Raw genomic sequence first — 15,967 nt, forward strand, 5'->3', positions numbered from 1 at the left:
ATATTAAGGAATGCTTTGTTTGATATTGGATTCTAAATTGCCAGGCATAATTTATAATTCAATTCAGTGCGTCACTAACTATTATGGCATTCATAGTCAATCAGGTGTGTGAAAAACGATTTCATATAGAAATAAGAACAATATAGGATGATTGAGTTGAAAATGGCAAAAATTGTTTTAAGGTTGCAGGAAATGTTTTGTGTGAAATGTAACTATTATTACTATTATTCGGAGGATGTGAATCGTTGGTGTTCTCGGGATTTCCTGTGGGAATCAAGCTTTAGTCGTTACGAATTAAGTATCATGCTCTAGTAATCTCTTCTAGTGTTGTGTATTCGTGTTTTGAAAGTCAGTGGTTATTTTAATTAAGTATCGATATTGAAAATTCTTTTTCAATATCGATAGAAGTTACACGGTATATAGTTGGGATATACAGTTCTAAATATTTTCATTTTAACCTTTAAAAATTTCAAACACATCAAAAAATAACAAGGTTTTGAGCTCTATTTCGATAGACAAAAAATCCATAACAAAATTTTGATTGCTTCAAAACTAGCGATTCAGAAGTAAAATAGAGTTGATTTCCGGGTTCAATTTGATTTTATGTTGTGAAATTTTTACCTACACACGAAATAAACTGTACAGGTTTCTTGATTACGTGAATTTTAGTATGTTTCCATACAGGAAAGAATATTTCCGTAGCTTTGAATTTTTGTCTACTGCTCACACAAAATTTAAATATGTATGTCTAGTAATCGGTAAATAAAATTTACTTTCAAATCGATTATAATATGATATAATAAATTTTATTGTTAGAAAAATCGTAACTTCGGCAGATATTTACGGGGTGATTACAATGACTCAAGGTCTGCTTGTAATAGACTAACATCCATTTCACTAAATTTCAATTTGCAAAGCGTATTTTATGGAGTAAACTGGGCAACATAGCATTCCGCAATTGAAATTTATAATATTCTACTTTTCGTTGAACAAAATTTTCACCTTTATTTTTGGTTTTTTAGTGTTTAAAAAAATAAATCTAAAAATATGACATTGGTTAAATTAAATACGCCACAGAAATATATTTCTTAGATTGATAGAAGTGTATAAGCAGAAGTTTCCTTATTAACGACAAAAATAATCAAAACATCTTTTACTTACGTTAAACTAGAAATCATTTCACTTAACATATCAATTTATATTTTGTAAACAGAGTAGTAAATAAATTGGTCATCAACATAAATGAAACCAAAATATTTTAGGACTTTTATAATTAATTAAATGTTATTAATAAACATTAATGTTTTTAGAACGACAAACTGTTCGTGTCACAAGGGCCATTCACAAAAATTTCTTCGCTGACACTCAAGCCCTAATTAAATTTGGACAAGTAATTTCTCTTGAAGCTCAGGGGAACGAGAAGATGAATAAATACATAGTTATAAACAAGGTTAATTGTTAGTGTGTAAAGTGAAAAACGGAATGTTTTATTAAGAAATGGGTTCATTATTTTAAAACTAGCATGACATGTTCGTGTAGGTATTTCAGTAGCGTTCTAGTTAGTCATGTCTTAAAAATATTGCTATTCTAAAGTATCAAGTTACTTTAAAGTGTCGATTGTATTTGAAGTATTTATTCTATTTAATGAATTTATAAAGAATCATACCGTATATATTTTATACCAATTTGTCTTACATGTTATTCAATTGTTGGGAAGCTTACAAAAATTTCGATTTAGTATTCTGTATTATATATAACACTACTTCTGGGTACTGTTATAAAATATTAAATGTTACTCTAGTTACTCGGTACAGGGAATTCCAGTGGCGTTTACAAAGATTTATACGTAATCTGAGATGCGTAGCAGCTTGTTTTCAAAATAATATATCAAACTTAACAGAGGATTATCAGAAGATCCGAGTGAGGGGATGTGTTGCTGGCTTAATGCTTAAATTGAAAGTATATACTAGCATGTGACGAGTCTGTCAATATACTTAAAAATATTTACACGTTGACGGATTGAAAGCAGATTAAGAATATTGTATGTGGGAAATTTTTCCTTTATATTTTTAAAGGAAATTTAGGATTCATTTGCTTTTCAATTTAAAGGCACCTACATTACTTACCTTTTACAATTAAGTACAAATACTTACATGACTTATCTGTTATATGTAATTAAATATGGACTCATTTAGTGTAAACTTATAAAAGAAAATTAATGTTTATAATTAGGTGTGATTCTCATATAATGTAGTCGTTATATTGAATACCGTTCATTAAGTTTGTCAGCGCATGATCAAAGACGAAAGTAGCGACCCTGAATGTAATCAAGAGGCTTACATTCTTGAATATGTAATGACAAATTCAGAATTTCACTTAAACACACATCAGCAGTCCCTGTAAATATAAATTAATATATAAATAAATATCACATTAATATTATTTAATTAAAAATAAGCTTAGCGTTCGATAGTCGCCAAATGTCGCCACAAATGATAATTTAATAGTGAATACTGACCACTAATGCAACGATGACCCGAACCCAAATATTAAATACATACGTATATGTCGGCTCGCGATTGGAGTATGGGCGAGCTATGTGGCTCTGAAGTCTCACGGTCGAGAGAATTATCCTCCATTTTATAGTACTTATTAAAATAAGTAGATGATTCAGGCGGATCCCTTGACCACAATTATGAGTTGTGAACAGGACGACTGCCGAACCACCACTGGCTCATCGACGATTAGCCCTGCTTATATAGGAGCCGTCCCCTCCCTTCACAACTCACCTGATTCACTGATTGGTGGATGAAGTCTAAGTCGTTTTACTTCTAAATAAAACTCAAATTATTATTTACAATCAAAAGTTATTTAACGAAACCAACAAATCAATTGAATAATAATTAGTATTATTTTAATTATTACATATTTATCATTAACGCCGACATATAATTTCTGTTTTCACTGTAGAAAATAACATGCACTAGAAATTACTCAAATATTTTTATATATAAATATCATTGTTACACTCATTCTTCGTATATTAACAGCTTTAAGATTTATTTAATACTTAACATTTTTGGTATATAAATTCATATTATACAATATGGGTTGAATTGATTATATAAAATGGCGTATCGAAACTAAAACATAAATTTCTCAGCACTTTATACTTTAAGAATCTTTTACAGGTCCAATAAAAATCTTAGGAAATACAGTCTTCTGCAGCTGGTGGTTATAAATAATCGGAGTGGGTAGATTTAAAATCGAATGGGGAATATAAAATGACATTATATTACAATCTTACTTAGTGAATCATAAAAATATTGTACGTTATTTATATACGTAAAGCTGTTATTAAGTAATCCCAAACCTTCCGTTCCGATGTCATCCCCAATGATAATTTATTTATAGACAAAAAACAACTTCACTAGTTTTTTTTTATTAGCGCCGGCCTATTTTGCTTGTAATCTTTTTAGTTACAAGACTTTATTGGAAACTTAAAAATTTTTTTGTCAAAATTTTCATTTTCTTTTTATTTTATAATTTAAAAAAAACTTGATAACGTACTATTATTATACATAAACTACCCAAAGAAGCAACAGAACGCCAAAAAAATTTAAAATCACTACGCGTGAAACACCACGACCTCACGTCGATGTAACAAAATACGAAGTTAAAAAAATGTGAACAAGTGAGTTGACTTTATTTGTTTTATGTGCTCGTGTAAATACCGCCATGCGTGGTTTATTCAAAGCTTATTTTAATTGTTTTCCAGTCGGTTTCAACCTTTATATTGCATATTTGAAATAAATTTTATACTAGTTTTAATTTAATTTTTAACATGTTTAGTTGTTCCTTTACTAGAATAGTTTTTGAGGCGTTTTCACTCTATACATAATCATGTCATCTTTTTTTGTAAGTTAAGGAGCAATATAAATAGCGTAAAAGATTAGAAGAATCAAGATTCCATTTAAACGGCGCCAGGCCCCGTTATCCAAGATTTCTAAGTGGCTCCAAAACTGTCTACTTTCCATAAAGTCTCTGATAAGGGTGAAGGGTACGAGGTACTGTCGATTACTGGCATATTTTACATTTCTTGAATTCCTTTATTACAGCGCTGTTGTATACTTGACAAATGTTATGTTATACTATTAATACTGAATTTTTAATGAATCAAATACATATCTTATCGAAAATTATTGGTGACGTCAAAGTTTACGAAGTATACTCAAGTTCATTAAATAAATATGAGCAATATTCACGTGTAAATTCTAAAAAGTTTTTAAACCGTCAGGGTCATTAACATTACGAGGTAGGAGTGAATATTTTGCTTTAATCCTACATTACCATCTAATCTGCCATGGTCAGATGGCATATTTGAAGACAAAATATGTAAAGGAAATAAATTGTTGTTTACTCTATATATAAATTACTTAGTAATTTAGCGTACATAAATCTTTAATATAATCTGAAACACTATAAATTTAATTTGAGTTTCATATCTACCCCAAGTCCGGCTCAACTGTACTCAATTTGGAAGCACTAAATAGAATAGAACTGAATTATACCGGTTCACTTCAATACACTTCAAGTTAATTAATTAATTACCGTTATAACTCCCACCCTTGAAGAAATGAAGTAACGGCGGTCTTGACACATTTATTTGCTCATTCAGTCTCTACTGGTCTGTGTAATTTTCTTTTATTGAACCAAAGTATGGAGGCTTTAATTGTAAACGACTTTCAAGATTACTCCCTAGATTTGTTTCAATCATTAAGCTATTTAGTAGAAGCATTTTTCTGTGAAACTACTGCAAATTTTGTTCCAATGAAACTGTTTTATATTATAATATTATTCACTGGTTTTGAATTCTGTATGGTGGCTCTTCTCATTTGAATGACCAACACCCAAACAAACTTTCGCAATAATATTTTTAAAACATTATTTAGTATATGTGCAAAGAAAGAATTATGTTGATATATGTACTTCTATAAAGATACTGAATGAAAGATACACAATATTAGTTTAGGATCCTTAAAGACACGAACATTTAAACTCAGTAAGAGAAAACCTTTCCTCAAAAGGCTTCAAAGGGTTCAAAACACTCAGTTTAAACAAAATCAATTTGCTTTACAACCTTCAAACTTATTCAAGTTCCGTCCTCTGACTGAATGATGATCATCAACCAGAAATTTGGCTTAAAAACTTTCATTTTGTGCGAAAACTCAGAAATATAAAGAATTTGTCATAGTATCGACAGGCAAATTAACGTCGGTGATTTATTTTGATATAATTAAACAAAAATCTATTAAAATTTTATTTCATCAAAAGCACTTTAAAGCAAAAACCAAAGTTTCGTATGTGACGTGACAATATAATATAAAACACAAGTGAAATTATTTAAATTAGCCTAATAAGAGAAAATAATCTTTTTGAATAATTTATAAACAATGTATGTAATTCATTTAAACAATCAAATAACATAAGTTACTGGTTTATAGTATAAAGTGAAAAATTTTAGTAATGAAACACGATGCTCCAAAGATCTGCAAAGATTGTTATAGTAATGTGAGACAATTTTGGGCCTAGTTTAACTGAAGGCAATTTAGTTCGGGATGACCGCTAACTAACCTTTTCTAATGTGATGTCACTAAAACGGACGTTTTCATGTCTGTACTTGAAACTTAAGATTAGGCTTCTGTATATTATTCTAATTCATACTGGTTTGATGATGTTTTACACTTTTAATTAGGTTTATTACTGATCTTTCTTAAATTACATATGTTTATATAAGTTTGTATCCACATCTGCACGGAATTCATATTAGTCTCTGGGTTGTGTATTATGTAGTAAATGCAATAACCAAAAATGTACTCCCATACTAATTTTGAAATATTGCGACATAAAATCTAATATAAGGATATGATTTTCAGGTAATAGCAGTTGTCATCCTCGTTTATTTTCTGGTAACGTAATTAGATTTCTTCTTGATTCGAGGGATGAATGAGAAACTTCTCCATTTATATCACAAGCCATCGCGATTCATACGGTGGTCGTGAAGTTTACGACAGGTGTAAATGAAGTGATGCCGAAAATACCGCGCTGGACATAGCTACATTCCTATTTTAGCCGAGGCCGCGACGGTCTGCGGAGTTTATAATAACGTACTTCATGCATCGATAAAGTCCTTATCGTTGAGCACCCTTTTCTCAATAGCACATTCTCGGGCACAAGAAAAATACAGTTTGAGACCGTGATGACGATAATAAAATTAGACCTTTTTCTGTCGTATTATGGTCGCTTCTCCCTTTTTTATTATCTGATTTACGATCAGGTGTGGGTGCTTGTCACCCGCTCTTCCACTATTCAATTTGCACAAAGTGGAACACCTTCGGATTCATTCGCCGCAGTAAATGTGGTCGCTTTTGAACTTAATACGCTGAATTGACACGCGTACCGTTTGAGTTTACACGTTGTATTAGGTTTGTAGATTGAAATTAGAGACTTTTATATATAGGACAATTTCTGTTAATTAAGTAGTGTGATTTCACTAAAAATTCATTAATGTCTTGTTATATCAAATAAGAACAATATTTTATTGGGTGCTCTTGAATATACGTCATTTTATTACTAAAATTTTCTTCATAGTTTATGGTGAAATACAGTGAATTCAAAATATACGCTCAAGTTCAACTTTCTTTTACAGCAGTCATCCACGCGTTGATACGGCTCAAGAATTTAATCAAGAGCCGTGGAAAGAAATATGAACGTAGATAGTCTTAAAAGAGCCTTCTACCGTTTTCTAATATCCCCGTTTTTTAATATAATTTTAATATTTTTTAGATTGAAAAAGTTCCATCACTTGCAAGTATGTGTAACAAAATCTATCTGGTCTATATATATAAAATTCCAAAAACGAATTTATATATTAAATTCAGATCATTGTTACCGTCTAGACTAGTAACAGCTATTCTGGACTAACTTCTCACCCCTCAATGGCCGACAAAAGATCGCCAAAGTATTCATACATAGTGTCCATCCCGACGTCATTAGAAACCAAATAAGCGAGGGTGAAACTAGACCTATTCAACACTGAAGTGGGCAATTGTGTGTACTTGGAGCTCCTCGAATTCCTTTGTTATTTTTTTTTCCTTTAAATTTGTGCATTTTAGAGAAGCAGGGGAGGGGGTGGCACAGAGCTTTTATTGTGAAGTTAGCCTGTGGCATTCCCGTCGTCTATTCAGTAGCTACTAGCCCTCCGTGAGGGGCGGTTGTGTGGTCCACATATCCGAAAAACGGTGTGATCTGATTTCGCGTACCGATTAGTGAAGTTTGTAACATTTTATTAATATTATAAACGGCTTTTGTGATTTCCGTTTTAATTGTTAAAAATAAATTGAATCGATAACCCTATAAGCATCTCGGTAATTACAAGTTATTGAGACTTGTTTCGTATTTATGAAAGCAAGCTCACTCTAAGGGGGATTGATAAGCGAGATAAGTAAATACATAGCATTCGTTAGAAGTGAAACTTGTTTTAGAATTTAACCGGTAGTTGCAAAATCTGGTTTTACTGAATAAGTAAGCTGTAGTGACTGAGTAAATACTCTATTAATGAGCAACGAGCAAACTAAAATTTGGTAAAAATAATAACAAACCTGAAATATTTTGTCGTTAATATAAGAAAGCGGTGAAGGTCAATAGGTTTTTTCTGGAACATCTTATTTCAAACTTGAGTTCCCTCTTGCATGAAATATTCGGTGGTAAGATCTTCATATATAAGGATCAATTTTCTTTACTATATAAATAAAGAGCGCATTCATCCCGAACCACATGTTACCATTTGAACTTTCGGTGATAGTTTTTACCTACCACAAGATTTTAGTATTCAGAATAATGCTCAAGTTAACTAAATTCAATCGTATAAAATTTTTAATATTTAATTATTTGGAGAAGACAAATTTTGTTAAATAAATTCTTAATGTTATGATTTATGACTTTTCCTTATCATGTAAAATTAAATTTGATACTTATCAAGTATAATTAATTAACTTTTTGTATTTAAAAAGGAACGAAATTTTTTAAAAAGGTTTAAGAAAGAAATGAAATAAAAACTAAATTTGCAAGTTGTGTTACTTATATATTCCGTCTGTTACGATTTTCACTCTTTCTTTGTACAAAGTACAAAATTTACGGAATTTTTGCTTTACAATTGGGAACTGCGAATTTCGTAAAAGAATATTATACGTAACCTAAGCATAGTTTTTTAATTTTGTTTGGGTTGATATCTTTTTGGAGTTGTATCTGGATAAACGCGACAATACAACACTTTTGATAAAAATGTTATCAAAATTCGGATTTTTGTATATTTGAAACATACATATTGTACATTTTCTATATTTATTATGGAATGCAATCATTATTATTACGTAAAAGTACACAAATATTTCACTTTCAATCAACTATCTGTATTCCCATCAATTCACATTTCATGCAGATTGCAATTTGGAATAAACTATACATTAAAACATTCGTAACTGTATCGAAAATAGATTAATGAATCGTGATAGAGTGCTGTGTTGCACTCTTGGAAACTAGGTGGAAGCAACTTCAATAAATAACTTTGAATTTTTTTACGAAATGGCAACCGTATCTAATTGACGATTTTATCATCATTCTTATTTCTTTAATTTATTTTGACGACACTTTGTTTATTTATCAACAGAACATTTTCTGCTTTTTATGTATTTAATTAAATGAGAAAATACTTTGACTTCCAAGAAAAAAAAAATAGTCTCTAGTAAATATAAATTCTTAGTAATAATTTACAAAAAAAAAGTATCCATTTATTTTAAAAAACGCATCATTGTTTGATGTAAGCTCAATTTCTAAACGCACCTACGCCAACTCTCTACAAAATGAATGCACAAGTTTTGAATGCATATTGTTCATGTTACATTTCTAAGATGTTACACTTTAGATTAGCTCAATTCACGGCCATTACAATCTTGTTTAATATTCCTATATACATTCGCTGACAATGGCTTAATAACTGCGAAATATGACGAGGAAAAGCTGTCATTATTTTGTATTTCGAAGCTCGGCAGTTTATCATGTTTAGTAAAATTTTCTTTAAACTGTTATTATATTATTTAATATTATTATTGAAAAGAAGTACTGTTTGTAAGGCTGTTACATGTTTTGGGGAAACTGTTGAAACATTTTTATATATTTTTTTAACATATAAAAATCGATAACATATAAAGGAACCTGAGATAAGAAGACAGGTTACTTATTGACAATGTCCTATATCTAGGTAAACGGAATCGCCCATCAAAATAGTTTTATATGAATTTTTCAACTAATGTAATTAATAGATTTACACAACATAATGTCTTTGAGTCATTTCTTAAGTATTAATTAAAATATTTTAAATATTCCGGTTAAATATTAAAAATATAATAATATAAAATATAAGTTAAATATTCTTTTGACAGTAAGTTAATTTTAATAAGACAGAATTGAAATAATGAAGGCACTGTTTCAAGCTTTTGTCGAGTGTTAAATACACAAAGTCAGCCAAAGAATACTTATATTATATTATATAAATTACAACATTACTAATATTTATATTTGCTTACATATGTTTAGTCAGTTCAACTTCACATTTGTGCAATTTTAGTGTTTATTTCTTGTTAATTTTCACTATGGAACACAAAGTATATCATCTTATTTATCCTCGCTGTATAAAGCGGTTTAAAAAGGTTTGTCTTCGAGCTTCCAAATGATATATGAATATTTAGCCTTAAATATTATAATTTAACTGTGTTCAGTCAAATAACCAACTAAAATTATTAATTTTCTATACATATAACTGTATATAGATATAATATCTCAATTGAAAATAATAGTTTATATTAAGGGAGCTTTGACTTTGTCCTTGCCTTCTTTTATGTCGAATCATTGCTACGCCAAATAAACTCAAACGAAGCAATTTCTCTTTTAGTCACTTATATATTTTTTTACGAATACTGGAAATAAGGTTTTATTGTGAATATTATTAAATTCGCCTATAATTTTCGTTTCAACAATTTTAAATTCGCCAAATAAAATATTGAATATTTTATTTTATTGTACAAAAAGAAACAGATGAGTTTCAGTATATATAAAACCTGACCTCGAAATCCTAATTTCTTTGTTACCAGCTCTCTGGAGGTATATAACAATTGCTACAATTCCCTCTAGGTTCCCTTGGGAAAAATAGAATCCTTATATTAAACATATATGTGGAGGAGTATATTTGCTTTGACAAGTGGCCAATCAGAGTTTTCTAACAGTTTGTACAGAAATTCAATTTGTGGTTACGCTTCGACTTTTATCCTTTATAAGTTAAATAAATAATTTCCTGTAACTTTTTAGCATTTGGATGAACCACACTTTGAAGCCCGTTTTTTGTTGGGACATTTTAATCGAGCGTGAATTAAATTGTATACGAAACATTAAGCCATTAAGATTTTCGACACCTCACGGTAAGCGTTTTGCCTTTTTTAATTGAATTCTCACAGTTATACCTATAAACATTGAAAAATAAAAATAAATATAGAATTAATATATCAAGTGAAATGATTATAGATGCTTCAGTGTTTTAAAACCAATAAAGAAAACTAATACTTTAATAATTCTATATTTTTTGCGGAATAAAAACCTTAGGTACTCGATTTTTGAAGTTGTGTCGGCTTTAAGAAATTAATTTTATTACTAGATATATTAATAAATTCTATAAAACCATTTGTTACTTAGTAAATAATGTCATTATAATATTATACAAATCTAGCAACTTATCTGTAATACTCATTGGTACTTGGGTCCCTACTCCAATGTACATTTTATATACGATTAATGTCAGTATATTTTCGTATAAAAAAGTTAGGACTGTGCAGTATGAGTTTCGAATTATTTTTTAACATATTTAGGAGTTAGCTTTTAACCGCTATTTAAAACTTTTGGCCAGGTAATGATCATATGTAACAGCAAAATTAACTTTTTTTTTTTTGTTTTATTGCTAGTGTAACAGACAGCCTTAATTATGGAGAGTAGAGTTTTATTAACAACTAACTATTACGCCAATCAGCGTTAAAAGGAATCAAATTGTGTATGCTAGCAAACTAAACTGACCATAAACCAGCAAGCTGTATCTAAAATAAACTTACATTGTTAGAGAGGTAAATGTAGAACTATGTGCAATAAATTGTACGTATGACGACACCTAAGTCCGCATAACATCACAATTAAGGAAAACATCTGACCAACTAACTCCCTAAACTAATTCTCTACTAAGATGACATGAAGAAAGTTTCCTTTAGTTAGACTTCAGATAAAGTTTACTCATAATTCACGTACTTGTAATTGTATCAGGAGTAAGTTGCTAGTTTTGAACACATTGGTTACTAAAGAATGAAATAGTAGGTCTTATGCAAGGAGGTATTTCATTCTTCCCCTCGGCTTTATACAAATTTATTAATTTGAAAATTTATGTGAATTTAAATCAACTTGCTTTTCATCTCACTTAATTAATTTCTAACGTAAGAATATAAGAAGAACTGAATGAATGAATTAAATAATTTTAGGATATAACCGTTAAAATGCACTTTATAAGAATTATAGAGGAATTCTAAAAGAGTGAAGTAAAAATGTAAATCATAATTTAAATTTAATAAATATATGTGAAACGTAATTTTTTTTTGTTTGTTCTGAATTTTTTTGACTACCTATGATTTGAAAAAAAAAAGAGATTTATTCTGGGTATCCTTTTTTTACATGTGATTCTTTTGTAGTTCATCAATTCATCCGATGGCAGTTTGATTTATTTTAAGTTTAATTTTAATTTAACGTCCAAACAGAAATGTATTAAATGTTTTCGTCCCTTGTTTCTGTTCAAACAAAATATACGCTTCGCCAACTTACAAATTGGTTCAATTAAGTAACAATAACGAGACTAGGAGACTAATTAACAACACAAAAACAATTCAATTAACAACAAAATTTACCTTAAACTTATTTTAATAAAATGCTTTTAGGTAAAATAATAATAATTTTATCACACACTTGATCGAATCCATTTTGTTTCAGTTAACATCAATCACATTATAATCAATTTATTATACTTTAATTCTCATATTATTTGTCTACGACAAAATAATTCTTGTCGTTTATAGACTTTTCGATTGATATTATTTTTGCTGTATAATTGGCTCCAACAATAATTATAAATATTGTGTTTAAGTAATAATAATAATCTGTATTTGTTCGTATCATTTTACGAGACATTTTTATAATTGCTCGGTATTATAAAACATTTTTTAATTGTGATAAGTTTATGGATAAAATTAAATATATAAAAAAAATTAAGAAAATAAATAACTTTTTTATTCGAATTATTACTGGGACCATGTAGATAAGGTAGTGTTTTAATTGTTAATGTTTTATCAAATTCAGTCATAATTTATTTACCTTGACTAAATTTTAAGTAGGTTAGTGTTTGTTGTATCGCATCTGGCCTCTATACCTACACTGGAGTAGTATCGACCATGTACAGCTACTTCAATGGCTTATCGTCTTACGTCCTTACAGTCTTTATGAGATTTAAGTCCGATAAGTGGTTATTTAGGACTGAGTTTATTTATGAATTATAACAGTTTATTTCATTCACCTGTAGATAGAAGTTAACGCAACATTTGTTCGCCAACAAAACTTCTTTATCGGGTGTCTTTTGAACAAATGTTTGTCAAAGTTTGGATAAATCGATAATAATTTACATACATTAATATACTTGTTCATAATTTTATTATTAAACAGGATGTTCTTCAAATTTTATACCTGTATTTTGTTTTAAAAAGAAAATAGTAATAACGTTTTATTGACGTTTTTTGTTCATGTTCTGAAAAGCATTTCTTATAAGAGTTCTGTCAGCTTTATTCATTCGACAACCTCAATACACGGCTTTCCTATACAACAATTCATGCCATGGTCTTTTCAGAAAACTAGCTGTTTCTCTCGAAACTGTTCTTTAAATCTTAGTAATGACTCAGTTTATATGTAAATAATTAAATGTCAGATGAGCGTTTAATTATACACTTCAAAGCATAGTTGGTGATTGGATTGTTTAATAAACTATTATTCTCGTTTTGGCGTTAATTTTGTATTAATATTCATATTATTAATTGGGTTATTGCATAAGTGATTTGAACGTCATCAATATACTGATTAGTTCATCTAACAGATTTAGTTATAGGGTTTAGATATTGTGCATACGATAACGATGCTGTTGTTATGCATTATGAAATACTTACCGGCGTTAATTTGGTTGGATAATTTGTCTTGTTATACCTCAGTACAAATACTAATTACTGCTATTCTACTAGCTCTCAAACTTTGACTGCATTATAATACAGTTACTTATGTACAATTATTTAAAGGATGCTATTTTTAAATTTACTTTACGTTAAATAACTCATTTTGAATGAAACTGATAAGAATAAAATTAAGTTTTAAATTTGGAAACAGTATATCCCTATTTAATTGATTTTGTACAGACCTCTCACTTATTAGAAAAATATATCTATGTAACAAAGGAGGTGGGTCAAGATTGGCCACTTTTCGCCCATCGGTAAATTCATATAATATATTTATTAAATTAAACACTCAGTCCTATTGAAAGGCGAGGATTTTTCGAAAAAAATATTTTATTAAACAGGGAAATTAACTACATTAAAGGAAGTTTGGCAGTATTATCAGAATTATGTTATAATTCTTTGAGAAGTTTTTAAATTCATATGTCAGTTATGAAATAGATTGTATTTTAATTGTAGCTTTTATCTTTTTATATGACATCTCTCTTTCAGATACTTCATATTCATTGAGTTTGTAAGACTTGTTTGAAGAGATATCTTGAAGGCGTCTGTATTATTCCAATCTGACAATGAGATAAAAATCTATTTTAATGTTACTTTAGCAAACTTTATTCCCAAAAATCTGTCTCAGACAGACTTGTTTCTGAGATAGATATTGGTTCATCTTAAGGCCTATATGGCTCCGATTTTTAGCTTAAATAGGTGTTACTAGCATAATTAATACATGATTGCATTAAGCTGTTTCCTGACCACTAGCTCTTACCAGTGTTTTTGCTTGAACGGATATGATTACTGCATCATGTCTCTGTTCTAGATCGTGTCGACTTTGGTACCAAATCGATGTACATATTTCGTCATATACATATAATATATAAAACAAAAGAGATATTACGTTACGTATGAATAATTAAATAAGTAATTTAAAACCGCTACCTGCCTTTCCCTGTCAAAGTACAAAAACTGATACAAGATACTGTATTTTATAAATTTAATACTTTCTTAGCGTTTAATGTAAACTTGATAATATTATTTTTGGGCCAATATCTAAATATTAAGACAGCGACGTCTACTTAAAGTATTCATAAAAACTTTTTGTTTTTGGATATAAGGTAGGTACGTTTTATATAAGCATCTGTCATGTACCTGTAATAAGCAATATGACATTACTCAGGAAAATTCGTAAGATAATATGAAATAACACCCAGTAAAAGGAAGAGTTTTATTTTAATTTTTAAATCTTAATTTTCCGCAAAGTTATATGAATTTCAATGGTTTTCCTTACATTCCATTGTAAGTTTTCGCAGTCTTTGTGTATCCACTTGGTATCATTATTATATATAACAGTTTAGACATTCAAGGTCACTTCATCTTATCTTTTATTTCTTTTACGCAACATGAATGCATGATCGTAACAATGAAATCCCAGTCGACATTATTATTTTATTCCGCAGACTCCTCAGGCTTTCTAGCGTTTATTCAGTGGTTTCTGCAAAGGGAATATTTTGTGGTACTATTTCAGTCGATTCACAATAGCGCAATAGAACGTTTTTTTTTATTACAAAATAGAAACAGAACTATTATTATTAGCTATTATCAAGCGTCCATATGGCGTGGAGTTAGTTGATATGTGATCGGCTTATTACTAGTCGAATCGATATATTTCAATAACACGAACAGTGCTGCGTTTAATATCCTTGTACTTTTCATACTGCATTACAGAGGTTATTGTAATTATGTATTAATGCGTCTTGTCAAATGGCTCTTTAAACGCAATTATTATTCCTTTATTAAATAAATCATTAAATTTCATTCTCATTCTTATTTTCTTATTTTAATGGTATTGTTGTTGAAACGCGAATCCTAAATAGAACTCCAATCAACGTTTTCACTAGTAAATAAAAGCATTGTTTTCATTCCTTGTGGCTTTTATCAGGTATTTAAAGGTTACCTAGAACAAAGATTCGGTTGCAAGCAGTTTACACACACTCAATCCTTTTGGTTTTAAAAGGAGAAAGGAAATGAATTTCAAAAGAATTCATAGCTGTAGTAAAAACATAATATTGAATAGCGCATTTATTTTGAAATCATATATTTGATAGTAATTATGAAATAATAAACGATATAACATATAATATTTGAAATAAGAAATGTTTAGTTAGTTTCATTATCTTAATTAAATTTTATGTATGTTGGTTGAATACAAATAGGTGCGGTTTGTAATAATAACGATATATGAAACAGTTATAGAGATAAATTAATAACTATCAAACTATAAATTCAATTAAATGTTATTGATATATTAATAATGTTCCACGTATTTGTTATATATAAAAACTTTTCCGTCTTTTAATTTGTAACGGACTTGTATTGAGGGTATAAAGTTTAATAAAATGGAAAAAAAATGTTTGAACGTATGTTGTATTTGCTTCGTTTTTAGCCTCAAGTCATACACGTATAAAGGATTTCGATTCTTATTATACCAATATAAACCAATAATATTTTCATTATAATATTGTAACTAACGAGAAGTTTAACAAATTGTCTAGAAGAAACGC

General features: G+C 29.1%; 1 protein-coding gene across 5 annotated transcripts in view; it reads left to right on the forward strand.

Moving 5' to 3' along the window:
* The window catches only part of LOC116770506 (apoptosis-stimulating of p53 protein 2), a 134,458-nt gene that overhangs the window by 79,596 nt on the left and 38,895 nt on the right, over nt 1–15,967 (forward strand). The window lies entirely within an intron of this gene.

The sequence above is a fragment of the Danaus plexippus genome, chromosome 7 (genome assembly GCF_018135715.1).
Source record: "Danaus plexippus chromosome 7, MEX_DaPlex, whole genome shotgun sequence".
In the NCBI taxonomy this organism is placed as follows: domain Eukaryota; kingdom Metazoa; phylum Arthropoda; class Insecta; order Lepidoptera; family Nymphalidae; genus Danaus; species Danaus plexippus.